Below are 8,184 nucleotides of genomic sequence, written 5' to 3' on the forward strand. Positions count from 1 at the left end.
AAAGTCACATTTTTCTTAGGAACACATACCTGATATCTAATGTATTTATTCAAATATTTACTAGCCTACATGTGGGGCAAATATCACCTCACTAAGCATTCCAAATATCTCCTGATCTGCTATTGAGTTTTAATATAAAATACGTTTAAGTGGAATTCCAGCCCAAATCCTTATTTTGTTCTATATAGCATGGAGCCATTCAGGGCAGTTATTTACTTCTGTTTAAGTGTTTGGTCAGTTTTGCCTAAAATACAGAGAGCAGACATCCCCAGTTTCCAGGGACAGATCCTGCTTTCAGTCTCTGGGTGAAAATTGGGTCCCCATTTGTGCCCCTGGCAATGGTGGTGCTCAGGACATCATTCAGACTTCTGTCAGGCTCATTCAACATCTTTGATAAATAATAGAATTAATAATAACTTATTGGACACACTCAGATGCTATTGTGCTGTGCTGGGCTTCTGGCATTTTGTAACAAAAACCTTTCTTAATGCAAATCATCAGGCTCCAGAAGCCTTGTATCTCCCATCTGTTGGATCCTGTGAGTGAAGCTTAAGGCCTCATACACACGATCGGATTTTCCGCAGACAAAACCTCTGACTTTGGTCCGAAGGTGTGTGCCTGGATTTTGTCTTGCATACAAACAGTCGACCAACAAACATGAACGTAGTGGCTTACTACGTGTTTTTTCAGCTCTTTATCACCACCCTTTGGGCTCCTTCTGCTAATTTTGTGTTTGTAGAAGTTTGGTGAGTGTTGATTTGCGCTTTTAATTTTGTGCTTTTCAGTTTGTTTCTGAACAGCAGTTCGTGAACCAGACATGTTGGGGAACGGGAGGAGATAACATGTTATTTATCATTGGCCTTGGAGTTATTGCTTTGACTCAAGTCCAGTCCAGGAGCAGGAGGAGGAGGATTTCTTGGATCAAAAATGAGTTGCTTTATTAATCTTGACCAATTATGTCATATGCCTTTGCTGCGGGAGCTCCAGTAGAATAATCCAGATGATTTTTAAGTTCTATTGGCAGATAGCATGTTTAATTGTATTTGTTTTCTTTTTTTTTTTAATGCACAAATTGTGTAGAATAATACTTTGCTATGTGTTTTACTTCAAATGATAGTTTTGGAGTAGGCAGTTACCATATTTATTGGCATATAACACGCACCCCAAGTTTAGGAGGGAAGTTTAAGGAAAAAACTTACATTTAAATGCCCATCAATGCAGCCTTATCAGTGTCCATCTGCAGCCTTGTCCAGTGTCATCGCAGCCTTGTCAGTGTCATTGCAGCCTTGTCAGTGTAGCCTTGCTCCAGTATCATTGCAACCTTGTCAGTGTAGCCTTCCAGTTTAAAAATGGCACCGCCGAGATACAGAGCTGGATGTCCTTTGTATCTCGGTGGCTCTCGGCTCCTCTTGGCTCCTCTCGGTGGCGCTCGGCTCCTCTCGCAGTCCCATCCCGTGGGCGTGACTGTGAGTGGAGCCATGCCTAGCCAAGTACACTTGGCTATGTGTATCTCGGCGGCTCGCTGCGCTCACATTCGGCGGGGGATTGGCATATAACATGCACCCACACCTTTCCCCTGATTTTAAGGGCAAAAAAGTGCGTGTTATATGGTGATAAATATGGTACATTTAAAAAAATACAATGTAAAATTAACAAGGAACACCAACATAGTTGCATATTTGAGCTTAAAAACTACGGGACAATGGTGTTGTGGTAACTTGTCCAAAAAAAAAAAAAAAAGCATAATAATATTATTCTTGATATCACTAGAAAATAAAAGCCTTTTAAAATATGTTTGCCATAATTCCATCAGCATCACCAGCAAAGCAGTTTCATTATTATCCTATTAAAGAAGAAGAGAATTGTGCGCTGCATTTCGATATTTCATAATTTGCAGTGTTACAAATGTTAATTCTCCATTACGAACGCAAGTTTACAAGACCGACCGCTTCTGGCTCGTCCTTGCTTCCGAGCATGCGTGTTTGTACTTTGCACTTTTCTCTGACAGACTTGTGTACACACGCTCAGAAAATCCGACTACAGACATTTGTCCGCAGAAAATTTTAAAGCCTGCCATCCAACATTTGTCTGCGGAAAATCTGACAACAATTGTCCGATGGAGCGTACAAACAGTATTTAACTGCAGTGTGTTTTAGATGTTTCCTGCAGAGCACCACATGCAGTTCTGTGCACCTTTTTTTCTGCATTAAAAATGCATGCAGACTTCCGGTTCCGGCGCCGCATGAGCTAGCAGCGCTCCCGCCTAGCTCCCGCTCCAGAGCTCCTCAAACCGGCTTCTAAACTCTGCCAAAGCAGCCCCAGTGCCCCATCCAGGCTCCGGGTGACCCCCCCGCGATCCACGCTTCATGGACCGCTTCCTCGAAAAGACTAGTCCCCGCTCGTACGCGGCCGCAGCGGCGCCCGCGGACCGCCCGCAAATCGAGCCCCCGGCTTCGGCCTACCAGGCTCCGGCGCAGGCCGCTACACCTCCTCAGGCACCAGCTCCTGACCGGCCAGACACAGACATGGAGGTAAGCGGGGCCACCACCACCTCACCCCCAGCCTCCACAGGCCCACCACATCACCGTGGGCATGCCGCAAGGTCTCCCCACAGCCTGGCCAGCGACCCTCACCACACACCCTCAGGAGACGATGGACATACTAGCCGCATCGCTCAGGCTGTGGCGGCCTTGCTATCTCCTATGATTACAGCTTCTGTGGAAAAAGCTGTGCAGGCTGGGATGCAACAACTCAAGGCCCAAATCACACAGCATGCTACCAGACTTGATGATCTTGAACATAGGATATCAGAGGTGGAGGATGATCAGTATCACTCCCAAGCCACTGAGAGGTCTCAAGAAAAAGCGCTTCAATATGTCTTCCAAAAGCTGGACGACTTAGAGAACAGATCCAGACGCTCCAATCTGCGTTTCGTTGGCGTCCCTGAGACGCTCCCCAACGCCAACCTGGGCGACTTCTGTGCGAAACGTGTCCCGGAAGCCCTAGGCCTTGCAGGCCCCTTCATGGTGGAAAGGGCCCACCGCATAGGATCCTTTAACCCAGACCGCAAGTCTCCTCGGCCTGTCATAGCCAAATATTTGAATTACGCTGACAAAGCCGCAGTTCTTCAAGCATTCCGGCAATCCCCCTCTGTGCAAATTGATGGGGTCAAGATTTTAATTTTCGCAGACTACTCTATCGAAGTATCAAAAAAGCGGAAAGCTTTCCAACCCATCTGCTCTGAACTGTTTAAATTACAAATTAAATTCTCATTGGCATACCCTGCTGTGCTTCGTCTCAAGTCCCCCAAGGGGGAGCAGCTTTCATTCCAAGACCCTTCTGAAGCGGAAGTTTTTTTACGTTCACTTCGCTCGGATCCCTCTCCGGCTACTCCTTCCAAATCTGCCTCATCTCTCCGTGCCTTGGACCAGAGAAGCCCAAGAAAGGATTCCCCTAAACGCTTCCGAGCTTCGGATCCGGAGCAACTTCGGCATCGCAACATTCCCCGCTGAAAATCCTCTTTTCATCTTTACCTCAGATTAATGTTTTATTTTGTGTCCCCCTCCTTCTTCCCGGTTTGCTGGCATCGGTATGCCCAGTGTCAGCCTTTTGCTCCTCGTGCTCGGGGTGTTTTTTTTACCCATCTTCCCTTCATTCTTGCCTCTGAACTTTGCCTCACTGCACACCGGGAGCTGACACTATGCCGGCCCAGAAGGATCCTGACGTTAGTTGCAACGAGCTTCTTTCAGCAGGTGTTCTTTCTCTTCTTCAACAGCACACCCACGTCTATGGACGACCAACCAGGTTTTCTTTATTTCTTATTGTGCATTTACTCAAATCTTACTGTTGCTATATTATTTGAATTTGTGGTTTAAGATTTCTGTATTGTGCCGGCTGTGTTTCTTTTGTTCCTCCACCCGGTTCTAGGTTCTTGCATGCCTCCACTGTGTATCAACGCGTCCCTACGCCATTTATTTCTTTTCGCTGGGACTTTTATCCTAGTCCGGCGGTCTTTAAGCAAAAAATTTTGGCACTGCCCGCGTTTCTCCCCTGATTCTAGCGGAGCTCTGCCGGGGAGCGTTCCTTCCCCCTATACACAGTGAACTCATGCGGAAAAAAGAGAAGTACACGCTTTGGTTTACATGTTTGGTTATTACCCTTTTCTTATTTTTATTTAAATCCCCAACCCCTTTTTCTCTCCCCCTCCCCTGGTTCATTTCCCGTGACTTAATGGGTTCTCCCCTCTACCAGTCCAGAGTCCCTGGTCCTCACTTCCTGTCCTGTATCACCGGTATTCCCGGACTAGGCAGTTTACATATTCTCAGACACCTGTATGTTACACCCTGCTACCCGTACCCACTGATTGAGTTCCACTTAGAGTAGTCTCCTGGAATGTCAAGGGTCTCCGCTCTCCCCAAAAGAGAATGAAGATCCTTCGTCACCTTAAGAGGCTCAAAGCAGACATTGCCCTTTTACAGGAGACTCACCTACTCGCATCTGATTTTCCACGTATGCAGAAGATCTGGGTGGGGTCAGTTCATGGAGCCGAGTCAGTGGGTCGGAGGGCTGGGGTTTTGCTTTTAATTCACAAAAACCTCCCCTGCACTGTTCTTTCCACTATTTCGGATAACTTAGGACGCTTTTTCACTGCAGAGGTGCGGATAGGCACTAAAGAATTGTTCATCTCCAATGTTTACGCCCTTAATAACCCTTCTAAACATTTTTACTCTGAACTTTCGGTGTGGCTACTTAAATTCACCCGCCTGCCCCATTTAGTAGGGGGTGATTTTAATGACGTTATGCATTCCTCGATCGATAGATCCTCCCCAAAACAATGTCCGCAGGATGACACCTTAATGACTCCTTCCATCTTTGCCTCCACTATGGACTCCTTGCACATGACAGACCTTTGGCGCCTCAGCCACCCCACCGACAAAGAATTCACGTTCTACTCCAACCCCCATAAATCCCTTGCCAGACTTGACCATTTCTTTGGGTCGGACGACCTCATTCCCTTGGTTTATGAGACTGACATTCACGATATAGCGGTTTCTGATCATGCCCCCGTAGCTATCTCCCTAGACAGACTGGATCTTCCCCCACATCCCAACCTTTGGCGTTTTCCAGCTTTTTTAGCCGATAATGCAGATTTTTTGAAGTTCTTGGATAAGGCCTGGCTGGAATATTCTTCCGCGAACGCCTCACATACGGCGGATCCGAACCTTTTTTGGGATGCGGGGAAAGCGTACCTTAGAGGCCGGATTATTTGCTACGCCACATCCTTTAAGCGTAATGCACTTAAACACTACAAGTTGGCCAGTGCTAGACTACATGCCGCCCAAAGGCAGCTCTCGTCCTCTAACTCCGCCACTCATCATGACGAATGGGTTTCAGCCAAGGCAGCTTTTGATACTTGGGCCGACGCTATCGAACGATCGAAAAAAGCTCACTTGGATGCTACCCTTCACAAGTTCAGCAATAAGGCAGGGAAACTTCTCTCCCGACTCTGTAAAGGGGCCCATCGCCCCACTCACATCACCTCTCTTCGTGACCACACGGGACAGATGCATTCCTCCCCCCAGGCCATAAACGAGACCATGTTAAAATACTACACTGATCTCTATGCACCAGATCCCATAGTCCGAGAAAAAGCTCAGGCCTTCCTTGACAAAGTGATGCTCCCCTCCCTATCTGCACAACAATTAGAGACCCTGAACGCCCCTATCACTCTCTCTGAAATTGAATCCACCATTCGCCACCTACACTCCAACAAGGCTCCAGGCCCTGATGGCTATACTAGTGAATTTTACAAAAACCTCATTCACATCGTAGCGCCCACCCTCCTCTCGGTTTATTCTTCTATTTGGGCAGGGGGTCCTTACCTTCCTTCCGGGAACCAAGCGGTCATTAAGCTCCTCTCTAAGAAAGGTAAGGATCGGGGGCGTGGCTAACCGCCGAGCAGGATGGACGTCTGACTCCTCAGCTCCCGCACCGACCGGACTTTCGACCGGAGCATCGCCGTACAGAGCACACGTACGAACTCCCTAACACGACCGGGTGACTACCGAAGAGCCCAGCTATGCCTCAGTTGAACCGAAAGCGGAAGGAATACCGGACGCCGAAGAAATTGACCGATTATTTTACTCAGCCGCCTGACACAGAAATCCAAGATGGCGCCCGCGGCCCTGTCAAACCTTCGGATTACACTGACCTCCCTGATGCGGACGAATCTGCAATATCCATCCAGCAGCACTCCCCTGCAATATCTCCACAGAATTCTCCCTCTTCAGCCAGTAACAGCCCTGCCAAAGCGCGGATGCGAATGGATTCTGCAGGGCCCAACTCTGAGGTAAGCCCTGCATCCATCTTACCCACACGCCAGCCCTCAGCTATTGCGGCCTTCCCCACATCAGACCAGCCTGTCCTGGACACTACTATGAAGGAGATGCTCATCTCCTTGCAATCCTCTATACATAATGAACTATCATCCATGTTTACCCAGTTTTCATCTCATATGCTACATATGGGGCAAAAAATCCAACGTATTGAACACCATATGAGTGACCTGACTATTACGGTTAATGACCTAGTGGATGCCCAAGACCACACACATGACGAACAAAAATGGATGAAATCCAAAATGGCGGACCTCGAAGACCGCTCTAGACGTAATAACGTCAAGATCAGGGGTATCCCCGAATCGGTATTACCTCATGACCTTAACACCTACGCCAGGAAAATGATCTCAACACTGCTACCTGATCTGTCACCGATGGAGACCATTATTGATCGCATACACCGCATCCCTAAGCCGTCGCACTTGGCTGACACCATACCCAGGGATGTCCTGATGAGGGTGCACTTCTATCATGCTAAAGATCAGTTAATGTTCAAGTCCCGGCATATGAATAGGCTACCGGAACCATTCTCTGATCTACAACTATTTGTGGATCTGTCTCAACACACCAGACAACTGCGCAAACAGCTGATAACGATTACCAAACCGCTGTTCAACCACAAAATCCCCTATCAATGGGGTTACCCGACTAAACTCATTGTAACCAGGAATGGGTCTAAACACATTATTACATCAGTACCTGAGGGCATAAAGCTTCTACAAAAATGGGATATTCTCCCGGAAGAGCCTGCCGTACAGTCCAACAACCGCAGAGGGCCTTCTCCGCCTCTATACCCTAAACAACCGCCTAATGCCCGCTGAATCTTTACTGCTGGCGATGCTCACCCGCTTCAATTCATGTTCTGCACCACATTACTCCGGTTGGTGCCCTGCTCGAGCTGTGTTATCCATAAACTTTCACCCCGCATAGTTTCAACAGCCTAGTGTTTTTTTTTTGGCTGTTCTACACTACAGTATTAATTACCTCTTTATTGTTCTAACTACCACTACTGAAGTACTAATTTCTACCCTTTCTTTCCACTGCTCCTGCTTCTCCTCTTCCCTGGTTTGCCTCTGTTTTGAGAACTGCACCTGCTCCGGCTACAGGAACCCGCATCCGGACACCATCTGACATCTTATAGAGAATCTCACTCACTGTAAGTACCTACCACCACGCCTGACATCTGCACCTGACCTGCACAATGCCGAAATTTCTATCCCTTAACACTAAAGGACTTAACCACCCAGCGAAGAGATCCTCCATGTGGAGGACCGCTCTCCAATCCAAATGTGATGTCCTCTGCCTCCAAGAGACCCACTTCAAAAAGCTAGACAGCCCCCGTTGTTCCAACCGCCACTTTCCTCACATCTTTCAATCCTCAGGACCTGACAAACGTAATGGGGTTATGATAGCGGTAAAAGACACTGTCACCTTCGCCCTCCACAATAGCATGGAGGACGAGGATGGAAGATATATAGCCCTGGATTGTACCATCAACAAAACGAGATATACTATCGTTAACGTCTACTCTCCCAATACGGGCCAAATTAAATTCCTCTCTAGACTGATGAACAAGCTTAACAAGTTCCGACAGGGATGTCTCATTGTCTGTGGGGACTTTAACATAGTTCCAGATAATTTCATGGATGCCTCCTCCCGTTCCTCCAGGCTGTCCTCCCCTATGACTACCTTCATACGGAACAACAACTTATACGACATCTGGAGATGCCAACATACCACCGAAAGAGACTACTCCTTTTTTTCCCACAGACATAACTGCTACACG

This window comes from Lithobates pipiens, unplaced genomic scaffold (genome assembly GCF_037356315.1).
Source record: "Lithobates pipiens isolate NorthernLeopardFrog02 unplaced genomic scaffold, aLitPip1_a1.2 Scaffold_35, whole genome shotgun sequence".
NCBI classification, from domain to species: domain Eukaryota; kingdom Metazoa; phylum Chordata; class Amphibia; order Anura; family Ranidae; genus Lithobates; species Lithobates pipiens.